This window comes from Scomber japonicus, chromosome 6, assembly GCF_027409825.1.
Source record: "Scomber japonicus isolate fScoJap1 chromosome 6, fScoJap1.pri, whole genome shotgun sequence".
NCBI lineage: Eukaryota > Metazoa > Chordata > Actinopteri > Scombriformes > Scombridae > Scomber > Scomber japonicus.
Genome location: NC_070583.1, coordinates 32,568,964 through 32,582,336, shown reverse-complemented (window position 1 = coordinate 32,582,336; position 13,373 = coordinate 32,568,964). Strand labels below are relative to the sequence as shown.

The 13,373-nt window shown below is 42.2% G+C and overlaps 1 protein-coding gene across 1 annotated transcript in view; it reads right to left on the bottom strand.

Moving 5' to 3' along the window:
- The window catches only part of LOC128359969 (cGMP-dependent 3',5'-cyclic phosphodiesterase), a 238,018-nt gene that overhangs the window by 163,639 nt on the left and 61,006 nt on the right, over window positions 1-13,373 (bottom strand). The gene's annotated exons all lie outside the window — the stretch shown is intronic.

The window sequence follows — 13,373 nt, the reverse complement described above, 5'->3', positions numbered from 1 at the left end:
CAAAAGGTGTGTGTGAGGGAATGTAGGGGGAAAAAGTGTGTGTGTGTGTGTTTATGTGTGTCTATGTGTGTGTGTGTGTGTGTGTGTGTGTGTGTATAGCCCTTACAGGTCCTTCCCTTTCTTCCTCTCGAGCGCAGTCATGTCATCTCCACCTGTCGTACGCAGAGAGAGAGAGAGCGAGCGCTGGAGTCACACACACATTCGCGCACACACAGCGAGCGACGCACCAGTGCACACACTCGCACCGGCTAGGCTGAGACGCACACTGGCGCGCTATCACCACGAGCTGCAACGCATAGAGCCGAGAATGAACATAGTCCCTCCCTCCCTCTCTCTCTCTCACTCCCTCTCTCTCTCTCTCGCTCTCTCTCTCTCTCTCTGCTCTTCCTCTGGGTCTTACTGCCTCCCTCAACCCTCCCCATGTTTCAGTTTCCTATTGTCAGTGTGTATATACCAGCAGGATACACACATGCATGCACACACACACGCACACACACACACACACACACACACACACACACACACAATACTATAGGTACAATGTGGATCCACTTTGACCTAAAGGAAGCAGAGCCATTATATCAGCCAGGAGTGCATTTGTTTAGATATTTTGAAACAGACTCAGCTTTTCTCTTTTTTTAAAACATGATTTCATCCCATTTCCTCTTGTGATCATGCAAATTATGGCTGTTGTCTCTGTGAAAAAGAAACAAAAAATAGAAAGGAACAAGGCTTTGACATTGCAATTTTCATCTCATGTCCTGCCATCAAAATGGACTATAATGTTTGCACTGCAACTAGCTTTTGATATCATCTGTTTTTCAGATTCAATATAGAAATTCTGAATAAAACACAAGAAATTCCAGGCACACACACACACACACACACACACACACACGCACACGCACACGCACACGCACACGCACACGCACACGCACACACACACACACACACACACACACACACAGGATATTCATAATACAAAGGGCCTAAAAGATTTATAAAGCTCTATACATTAAATCAGCTGATATGTTCATCATGCAGGTCTCATCGGCTGCAGGAAGTGTCCCTGCGTGCCGCTGACAGCTGCCTCTCAGACGTGATATTGGTAGTGATGGGACGTTAAGAAAGGAGGTTGGAGAGGATCTTTTAATGCAGTCCGTCCATCTGACAACTAGAGCAACAGAAAATTATATATAACTATTTTCGATAATCAATGAAATGCTTTGAGACATTTTTTTAAGAAGAAATTCTAAAATCCTCTGGTTGCAGTTTATTAAATATAAATATTTTATGGTTTCTTTGGTTTTATGTGATAGGAAACTTAATATCTTTGGGTTGTGGACTGTTGGTCAGAAAAAAGGTTTGCATTTAAGGTTGGATCTTGGGCTTTAGGAAACTATGATCAACATTTTTGCCATTTTATATGTAGACCACTAAAAAAAAAAGAAGCGTATCAACTGAATAAATTAGAAAGCTATCACATGAAAACATTCTTTGTGTTGGATTACAAGCCTCAGACAAAAAGCAGTCGCTCTAATTCAAATGTATTAAATTGCTTCAGTTCAAATGCTGAAAATATACTGAGCAGGAAGATACAATTAATTGTTTGGGAAAACAATCAAAACTGGGTTCTGTTGTGACGCGTTTGATTACTGGAGGCTGAAATTGACTGAAATAATTGACGGATCTTTGAACATTTGAAAAACCACCGAAACAGAATCGCATTTTTTTTACATCAGTGTCTTCATTAAACATCTAAAAAATATACTTATTTTTACCTGGGACTACAATATCACTTCCTGTAATCAAGCATGACATATGTAGGAAATTTGAGTCATTGCTTGAAGAAGAGGAGGTACAGAGAGGTAGATTTCACAGGAGCAGCTGATGTCAGAGGTTAATCCTTCATTCATGGAGTCATCGAGGTGTGCTCAGCTATAAAATATTGTAATAGCCCAGTAAATGCAGGGACGGCCTGTTTTTGTAAACATGGTGGAAGGTTATTCCAGCACAGCAGAATGTCCACCTGTATTGACCAGCGCAGGCTAATAGCAGCAAAACACACACAAGAAGATAATCAATTCATATTATCTGTTCTGTACTGTGTCTGTGATGGATGTAGGATGTAGGTCACACACACACACACACACACACACACACACACACACACACAAGCAAGCAGGAAAGCACAAACCCACACCTGAAGATAGGCTGGTTCAAAGCGATATAAGCCTGTCTATATTAATCTCCTCGTCTGCTGTGGACTTTGGGATGTAGATCACACACACACACACACACACACACACACACACACACACACACACACACACACACACACACACACACACACACACACACACACACACACACACACACACAGGGTTCAGAACCTCACTGCTGCAGTTCAGCTGAATAGAGTATTGATCCCAAGTTGGTGATTAAAACAGAGACTGTTGCTGCTGCTCAAATGCAATCAACACACAAACTCACCCTGTGATCACTTACTCAATTGCCCTTTCACACTCAACACACACAAGCGTGCACGCGGGAGGTGAAGTAGGTAGTCTGAATAACTGCAGTGCAGCGAAACACGATTAGCACGGACCTGGAATCTGATGAGGATACAGTGAATAACCTTGGTGTGTGTGTTTGGTTATATGATGTCAACATACACTGTTATTAGCTGTGGTTTTATTTGTGTATGTGATGTCCATAAAAAACAGTGATTGAAAGTGCCGATGTATGGAACTGTGTGTGTGTGTGTGTGTGTGTGTGTGTGTGTGTGTGTGTATCCTGACTCCCATAAAGCACAGCAGTGATTGAAAGCTCTAAATGGTGAGGGTGCACTCAGGAGAATAGGGCTAATCTACATAATGGTGGAGCTATATTAATGGCATCCCAATGCACGCACACACACACACACACACACACACTCACACATACACACACACACACACACACACACACACACACACAGCTGTATGTCAAATGAATAGGAGCCTTCTCAACCACAACACAACCAGGTTTTAATCCTGCTGAACTCACTGAGCCGGTATAGGAGAGCAAAAATGAGGAAAACATTTTATAATGTTCCAAGAGAAAAGAAATATCTTTATTTTATATTATCTCAGCTCATCATTCAGGTGGATTGTGGTTGTTTTTCATGCAGGGATTTGTTGGATTGCACTACGAGACACTCTTCAGATATAATAACATTTTATAATTTATATACTCTGAAGATAATCATAGGGAGAAAAAAAAATCCAAGGAATCAGCAGCTTTTTCTAAGCGGCATTCTTTTAAACTAATCCACCATGACATGAAACATTTTTGATTGCCTTTCATTATTAGTGTCTCTTTTTCGCTTGCAACTCAACCCCCGGCTTGAAAAGGATCTGCAAAATCTGATGACACCCTCTCCTCCTGCAGAACAATAGTGGGCCCCCATCTTGAGGTGCTGCTTCAGCTTGATGAGCAATGTGCATCTGGGGAAATGCTCGTGGTGCGTGAGGAGCCGGAGAAGATGGAGAGAGGCAGTAAATGGTCATGCAAGGTGTAGATTGCTAGATTGGATCAGGGATAAGTATAAGAGGCTTTACTAAAAATTTGGGTGAGTATACACACACACACACACACACACACACACACACGCACACGCGCACACGCACACACACAAGCGCAATGGACCCAAATTCACCCAGATAATACTTACCACTAATGCAGAGTGTGTTATTGATAGCTTTCTCCTGTCGTCCTCCAGGGTCAAATTGACCCCGTCTGTTTTGACTCCCTCCCTCCCTCCTTACTCCTTTCCTTCCTTCCTTCCTTCCTTCTTTCTGTCCTTACTTCCTTCCTTCCTAACTTCCTTCCTTCCTTCCTTCCCTCCTTCCTCTTTTCCTCCCTTCCTTCCTCTTTTCCTCCCTTCCTTCCTTTCTTCCCTCCTTTCCTTCCTTCCTTACTCCCTTCCTCTTTTCCTCCCTCCCTCCTTACTCCTTTCCTTCCTTCCTTCTCTCCTTACTTCCTTCCTCTTTTCCTCCTTCCTTCTTTCCTTCCTTCTCTCCTTACTTCCTTCCTCTTTTCCTCCTTCCTTCTTTCCTTCTTTCCTTCCTTCTCTCCTTACTTCCTTCCTCTTTTCCTCCTTACTACGTTCATTAGTTACTTCCTTCCTTCCTTCCTTCCTCATCCGTTCCTCCTATCCTTCCTTGACCTGAGGACAACAGGAGGGTTAACTACTTTTGCACACTCTGCACATTACACTTACTATTATTAGTCAGCTACGTGCTACACACAACTTTCTTACATTCTGCACATATTACGCACATTATATCAAAAGCAGCCATTCATATTTATATTTTAAATGAATCTACACCAATGTCGTTTGAAGCCATAAACACTGATATCATGTCACCTCTTACTGTAATGGCAGATGATGGCAAATATGTTGCATATTGCACATCTACAGTAGCAGACACAGGACTATAGCATTCATTTGGAGTTTGACCTGATGAATGCAAAGTCCAATATTTACTCTCCTTCCGTCACATTTTCTATGCAAACGTCTGCCTGCTGCTAAGATCACCACAACAGTGCAAAGAATGATCCCAGTTCTTTATTTTCTTCACTGTAAAACAAGAATTGTATCTACTAATCTATCCACTCAAGTGACGTAGTATTGCAGCGTTGTTTAATCAGTACTGTAAGTCTATAGGTAGATATGGGGTTGAAAACCTCCCAAAGATTACTGGTGTGACTCCTGCCCGAGGTCGTCAACACTGGAAATCCATGCTCTCGCAGAACAATAAAAGCACCTCGGATAAGAAGTGCTCACCGCTTGGTTTACAGTATGACTAACAGCTTGGAGAAGAGTGTGTGTCTGAGCGTGAGAGCGTGAATATTACTTAACCTTATTGTTCGTCCAAACTAATTTCCTTAAACAACACGAGCAGTAAAACAACAGCAGGAAAGCGACAATGACACACCCTGCTTTGCAAAGTCACGTACACACACACACACACACACACACACACAGAGAGAGAGAGAGCTGAACTGTTTGTATTGATAATGTGGCACCTGGAGATTGTAAGATCAAGGATTATTCACAAAAGTCTTATTGTATTTGTTTGGATTATTGCCTTGATCCCTGCCACCACCATTGTTTTACTGGTTATTATTATTTAAAAAGATTTGTGCCTGGCGTGGCGGTTGTCGAGTGGTTGGAGCGCATGCCAACAAAATCTTTAAAAAACAAAAAAAAGTTTTGCACCATTTTTAACTGGAAAAGTCAGCCGCTTTCGCCTCAAGTTATACGGTTATATTCATTTTGGCCAGTAGATGGCAGTAGTGGCTTCGGTATATTAGTTCCTGGCGCTGCAACACTTCACCGTAGAAGCAAGTTAGCCCAGTCGTAGGATCTAGGATAGTCAAGACAACAACAAGGGAAGCTGATATTCAACCCAGACTTTCGTTTTGTTGCATTGACAGCAGAATAAAGTCATCTGGCACCTGGATGTCAGGACGACTGTCAGGACAATAGAGAGTCCTTTCTTAAGAGATGAACCGAGACAACTGAGACATGGAGCAACTCCAGGATGAGATCAATGTAGCGTTGTGGACACTCATCAATGTGTGTCAGCGTCTCAAGTGCAGTGAAGCAACAGGAGAAATTAAGAGGAGAGTCCCGTCAGGCTGATTCAGCTAGCTTAGAGCAATTTGGATAAGACTTAAGAGGAGTGAGGAATTTTATGTGATCTTGCAGTTTATTGGCAATCTCCAAATATTCATTCAGTCATCACAAGAACTAGGCTATTGACGAAGCAGAAATACAAACGAAAAGCCTTTTGAAACAGGAGTATATACACAGCTCAGCAGGATCAGGCAGAGGCACGTCATGTTCTAGGAGAAGATTGAAGCTTTGAGAACCAAGTTTAACAGCTCAACATTGGTAAGAGAGAAAGCAAGAGAGAAGCCAATTAGCCTGCAGTCCTCACAGCACCAGAAGTGACTTTGAGAAAAGATTTCCAGATCTGGAGTCAGACAGGGCAGACTGGATACAATGACAAATTATCTTTCACCAGCCTGACCAAGCAGATCAAACTTGGGCTTTAGAAGAGCTACTCAGAGACTGAAATCATCAAGGCTGTGATTAAAGTCCTGGCCTTTACCTTTGAGACTTCCTGGAAGTTAAACTAGGCCTCACACTTTCCACATTAAGAGCATTACTGAGAGGAAGTTATGAAGTGGACCGACCTGCTCCATGGACTCCTGAACATATTCCAAGACTCAGTGCTTTTCGTTCAGGGCAATCAAGCTCAGAGAGAAACTCTGGACGTCTGGTGTTGAGGATGAAGGGGAACAGTTCAGCTCAGATTTAATCGTGCATTCATTAGAGACTGGTCTGTTTACTGAGGCAGTGAAGTTTAAGTTGAAACCTTACAACAGCTTCAAACTGGAAGCCGAAGTGCATTTCTTCACGCTAGTGATTCTGTTCTTTTCCAATCACATAATAAATAATTCAATAAAATTCATATTTGCTTAAATTGTACACTCTTAATGATCAAATCAGTCTATGTTCAATCAGAATAACCTACGTTCTAACATACTAATGCTAGCAGGCTAACATGCTAACACTAGTGCCATGCTAGGTGCAAACTAAAGGAGATTTTAGCACTTCATATAGTAAAATCAAATAAAGATGTGTGCACATAAAAGTGTAACTTATTACAGACTGTGCTCAGCATTGGTAAACAGAGCTGCAGGCAAAGTAGAAGATTAGCTTATTGCACGCAGAGAAAATAGACCAGACACCGAATCTATCACTGCAGATGATGAACAGGCTGCGTAGCTCCATGCCACGGCGAGGCTGGTTGGAACAGTCCGATCTGGCTTCTGCATCCAGTTTGAACTGAGTGATAGCAACCATACAGTCACAGATGAGGCTCTGATAGAAAAGATAAATGAAGCTGCCAGTCTGTAGTTAATAAGCTCAGGAAAAACATGACGGTCAAACTACCTGAGGTAAATGAGATACATACACAGAGCTGCAATCCAGCCACAGTTGCCTCTGAATGGCGAAACAGGCATAAATGATGAAACACAGATGAAAGAGGGTGGAGTAGTCTCAGAAAATTAAAAACAAGGACTGCTAAGCTTATTGAGAGCCTCAAGGCTGATGAAGTGAAGCTCTTGAAGTGAAGAAAATGTTCAATGAAGCAACAAAATCAAGGCCAAGTAAGTACTGACACCGAGCCATCACCAGCTGCAAAGATGGGCTAGCTAGAGGACACCAGAGACATTCAGGTTGGTGACATGTAGTCATCTCTAATGGTGGGAAGGCAGAGCAGATCCACACCAGGAAACAGGAGGGGGCTGCTGAGCCAGGACCCGCAATAGCTCGCCCTTTCTCCAGTAAATGTTGTTTCTCTGCAAAACACTCCAAAGCTATACCAATTTATCACACGGACACTCTGGCACCTCACAGCCAGACTGCAGGAAAACCCAAATTGACACACCCACGTCCAAAATGACTGACGGAAACAACACCTCGGTCACAGCAGCACTGTCAGGCCACTTGCTTGAGCTTTTTGAGGAGCTGAACTCGGCTCTCCGATCTTGAAGGGGAAATAATGCCGATACCGTTCTCCTACTATATACATGTTACTAAGAATGCTTTTATTGGACAGGTGAGTGCCATGAGTGTTTTTAACTATGCAAAATATTCAAGTATAGATGATAGTAGTGCAGTAACAGGTGTTTATTGAGGCTGTGGTCAAGACTCTTTACAGAATTCTTACAATATGATGTGTTTTATTACCTTGTTTATATAAAGCACATTGAGTTGCCATTGTGTATGAAATGCGCTATATAAATAAAACTGCCTTGCCTTGCCTTGCCTATCCATTTTGTGTTTAAGTATTCATCTGCCGATCGAATGATTTTAGTGTCAAAAGCATAAACCTTAAGGTGACTCACTCCCAAGTTTAAAAACGTTTCAAATTATACTTCACTTAAATTTAAAAGGCATGTGCGTGGGCATCATGTCATCTCTCCTTAAAACTGAAGGTCTGTCTTTAAAAACTGCACACTGCCTCTAATACAACATTGTTTCATGACCTGCAGAGTGTGAAAAAAAACACACAAGAAATAATCATCTTTCTAGCTTCTATTCATCAGAATTCACAAAAGCTGCTTCACGTCAGCATTTTGAGAGGCTGGTTGGTGGTTGCTATGCGAGTTAGGACGTTGGCAACCTGAACAATTTATAAGCCAGTTTCCATACCAACACGCACTGTCTTCTAACTATAGTCCATCTCAGCAGCATCATGAACTGAGTAGAGGCGGATGAGAGGATGAAGAAAATGTAATAGAGGGGATGTGAGAAGAGATCCTACTGATCTATAGAAATATCTGTAAGGTCCAACTGATGTTTAGAGATCTCACATGCTGGGCAGTAAGATAGCACTACTCTGCTTTGCCTTATAGTGTGTGTGTGTGTGTGTGTGTGTGTGTGTGTGTGTACTGTGAATGCACTCTGAGCTACCTCAAAGTGTGTGTGTGTGTGTGGCTCATATGAGACGTATACTTATCAACAACATAAATTTCACCCAGCAGGTGAGCGAAAACAACAAGTTAAACATATAATTTCAGAGTTTCCTCCTAAGCTGGAACCCGATTGATGCTTCAACGCTACCACCGCTGATACAATTGCAGGCTATTCAGCAGGTAGTCTGATATCTACCGATGATGTCCATTCAGGTTTTTGAAAGCTGAGACTGAGCTGAATGAAACATGACTTTGCTTTGGTAAGAAAGGAAAGAGTCAAGAGTATGAAATGCGGAGTGGATCTGTGATGTTTCAAGGCTGTTGATTTGCTAAGCGTGTTGAATAATGATGACAGAGCTGTCGGGGGAGGGGGGGCGGTGGGGGGGATTGGTGGAGATTATCTGGTTTTTTGGCTACAAGACGTGGCCAAAGAGGGTGAGCCAGCTTTTCTGGGCTTCCAGCAGCAAAATAGACACGGAGTTCTGTCGGCCGTGTGGTTTAATCAGAAAGTGACAACTGTGTAAGAACTGAAGTGACCCTGGACTCGTTTGAGGTCTGACTCTGAAACTGTAATTACCGATCCTTTGATCCATGTGAGGGTCACTGTCACTCACTGTTAATGCACCGCAGATCCACAGAAACAACTCTGGACTGATCCAAGACTTAAAAGTCAAAAAGTGGGAGACACCAAATGACTGATCGCTTTGTTTTTAACACCATGTTTTTACGACCTGTGCAATTAACGTCATTTTTACAGCTAAAGTCAGATCACAGGTCCTTACTGATGAGACTCTCTGGTTCACTCCTCGGGTTTGTATGAAAAGAGGGGAGGACGGATTCCCTGTTCTCAGTTAATCTTTTTTTTTCTAGAAAATGCCAGTTTGAATTTCATGGTGTAGTTTTCAAATGTTTTGTCTTATCAACAGTCAGAAATCAAGTATGACAAAAGGAAAGCTTCAAATCTTCACATTTGAATAAAGCTGCAACCAGCACAACTATTTTATTTTTCTGTCAATCAAATAATCAGATAATCATTGCAGCTCAGGTACAATTCACTTAATAAACTAAAATGATTGATGATATGTTAGTTTCAGACATGTTGCTGCACTTCTTCAATTTTTGTGATTTCTATGTGAACCAACCTTAATTCACCAGATATGAAGAGTGAGAGTGCAAACTGCTTGTCTTTATATGAGGAGATATCTCTTTCTAGAGCGAATATGACAAAAAGAAAGCTTCAAATCTTCACATGTGAATAAAACTGCAACCAGCACAACTATTTTCACTTAAAAAAGGACTAAGACAATTCAATTATCTTCTGTCAATCAAATAATCAGCTAATCATTTTGTGATCTCTATGTTCAAAATGTGAACCAACCTTAATTCACCAGATATGAAGACTGAGAGTGCTTGTCTTTATATCAGGAAATCTCTCTTTCTAGAGCGCCCTCTATGGGTTTATAGTTGTAACTAATGGTATTACCAATAATTACAACATGGAGTCATGTTTTACTGATCAGGTAGACCATGTACTGGCATTTCAGTTCGGCTGCTCCAGCATGACACTTGCATCATTTTAGCTAAGCAGTAATTCATTAGTAGCCCTCCACAAATGTGTCATTGGACCAGACTGCAGAGCATCTCAACCAAAATTTGTTATTTAGCAAATTACTAACATTAACGAGTGCCATGATGGACAGTGGCAGACTCAGACACATTAACGATCACATCACTAAATGGGTTCCTTACGTTCTCATAACAACAGTTTGTTGTATGTCTGCTGTTGTAATAGTTATTTAATAAATGGACTTTGGCTTTGCAGGCCTTTTCCAGGAGGTAAGTGGTTGAAAATATATGGTAAAGGGGCCACCTGATGAATGTAAGAGCTCACTAACTAAACAAAGCATGTGTCTGGCAGAGGATAAACACGAGCCAAAGAGGTTTTTTACAACACAGCAACACAAAGAATGTTCCTTTCAATAATTTAAAGCTAGTCTGCAAAGCATTAGTACATTTACTGACACTAATAAGTCATTAGTGAACCTTTTATTTATTAAAGTCCCAAACCACAAAGGTCAGGGATGACTATGGAAAAGGCTAAAGTGCATCCAAAGTCCTGTTCTGTGTCTCTGTGTCTGCACTTCATCCTCCATATTTGACGAGGCTGCTCCTTTAAAGCCGAGGGGCGGTACGGAGGATGTGACCTGCTCAGGAGACTATTCGTATTTTCCAGTGTTCCAAAATAAAAGACGAGGGACTCATAAAAACATTAAAATGTGTTTTTGTGTATCTGTTTGTGTGTGTTTGTGTGTGTGAAACAGAGCTGTCCTCCTTTTCGTAGTGAGCTGCTTCCTTCCTGATGTGCTGCTCAACAATGTCCAGATGCACACACACCGGCACACGGACTCGGACTCGGACACACACACACACACACACACACACACACACACACACACACACACACACACACACACACACGGACACACACACACACACACACTCTTCCTTCCTTTAGTGTTTGGTTATTGCCGTTCATGCCAGAGGTGAGTAGGAAACGGCGGGCAGCGAGAGGAGTCAGTGCTAAACTCCAGAGGATGGGGAAGTGAAAGAGAGATAGGGAGATGAAGTATAGGAGACGGAGAGATGGAAGGAAGGCGGCAAACCTGCTAATGGGAAGCTGAAGGTTGAGGGGGAGGAACCTGACCCTGTCAATCATCGCCATGGTGCCGCCTCTGGTAATGTCGGTGTCAGCCAAAAATCTAAAAAGGGTGTCAGAACTGACATGGAGTCGCCTTTGGGTGGATAGATGTGTGCAGATATGTGCTAAAAGGAGTAAAAAAAAAAAACCCCCCCACACACACACAACACACACACACACACACACACACACACACACACACACACACACACACACACACGAACCAAATGCGTCCGTTTTGACTGTTCCTTCTTTCCTCCCTTCCTTCCTCTTTCCCTCCTTCTCTCTTTCCTCCCTCTTTCCTTCTTTCCTCCCTCCTTTCCTTCTTCCTTCCTCCCTCTTTCCTTCTTTTCTTTCCTCCCTCCTTTCCTTCCTCCCTCCTTTCCTTCTTCCTTCCTCCCTCTTTCCTTCTTTCCTCCCTCCTTCTCTCTTTCTTTCCTCCCTCCTTTCCTTCCTCTCTACTTCCTTCCTCCCTCCTTTCCTTCCTCCTTCCCTCAATTCCCTCCTTCTCTCATTCTTTCCTCCCTCCTTTCTTCTTTCCTCTCTCCTTTCCTTCCTCCCTCCTTCCTTCCTCCCTCCTTTCCTTCCCTCCTTCCTTCCTTATTCCTTCTTTCCTTCCTCCCTCCTTTTCTTCCCTCCTTCCTTCCTCCTTTCCTTCCTCACTCCCTCCTTTCCTTCCTTCTTCCTTCCCTTCTTCCTCCCTCCTTTCCTTCCTTCCTTCTTCCTCCCTCCCTTCCTTCCTTGACTCAAGGACAACAGGAGGGTTAAAGTTAAAAGATTTGAGAGACTGAAAAAACAAAAGAACAAAAATGGCGATGGAGAAAAAAAAAAGAAAACACTGCAGCAAGAAACAGCTGATGTAGAAAGAAAACAGAAAAATAATAGATGGAGAGAAGAGAGAAGTCATGCAGGGCAGCAAGAGGGAAAAAAAGGAGAGACGGAGAAACATTGCAGGAAACCAACAAAACATCATCTTCCTCCCTCACACTCTTCTTCTTTCTTTCACTCTTTCTTCTTCTTTCTTTCCCAACAGCTAATGAGATGTGGGCGACAGAGTCCAACAGTGACACACTGCTCGGCGTGTCTGGGAACACAGACTCAATATTTGTGTATTTGCATGTGTTTAAATATGGATGGCTAACTACACAGACCAAACTGGCTATTACTATTATTACTATTATTATTATTATTATTATTATTATTACCTCCATGCCCTGTTCATCTTTTCATTTCTCTAATCAAATTGGTTCTTGGGTTCAACCAATCAAAACGAAGGACAGAGACTATATCTGCTACGAGCCAGTGTTGAACAGGCTGAATAGATGCTACAAGTGGTAATGACGATGCCAGCATGTGTGTGTGTGTGTGTGTGTGTGTGTCTGTGCATGTGTGTGTGCGGCATGCATGAAATAAGCACAATGACTCCGATTTGTTGCTATGGCACCCCATCTTCCTGAAGTGCAAAAATCACACAACAATTTCTAACCACATTTTACTCTATATAATGAAGCAATGAATGCTACGAACCCTGGCGTGCAAAACGGACCAACACACACACGCACACACACACACACACACACACACACACACACACACACACACACATACACACGCTTCATGCAGATTTATCTTCCCAATGAGCCTTTTGGTACAAACAGAGGATCAGAAGTAAGCTCAGGGACTAAATGGAGTTATAAAAGTGAGTAATTGTATTTTCTGAAGGGAAATTTTGGACACATTACACAGATGGATGTTTTACACTCTACAAGACTCTACAGTAAATCCCCCAGAGGCAAATATGTGATTTATGATATTAGGCTATATAAATAAAACCTCCTGAATATCCTGCAGTACAAACAAAGTCAGTGTTCTCACCTTCTGATTTTATTAGAGAGTAGAAAGTCAGATGTGTTCGGGTAGCTGAAGGAGAGAGAATTGTTCATATCTACAGAAAGTGACAGCTTCATGTGGAAATATCAGATAGAAATATCTCCGCTCTGTCGCTGACTTCTCTTTACATTTAAAATAATGATGCAAGATGTTTACAGCACAGATCGAGGCGGGGGGGAGAGACAGATACCAAGCTGTTGTTACAAAAAAAAAGTCTGTAATCCAACTGTGAAGAAGTTTTATA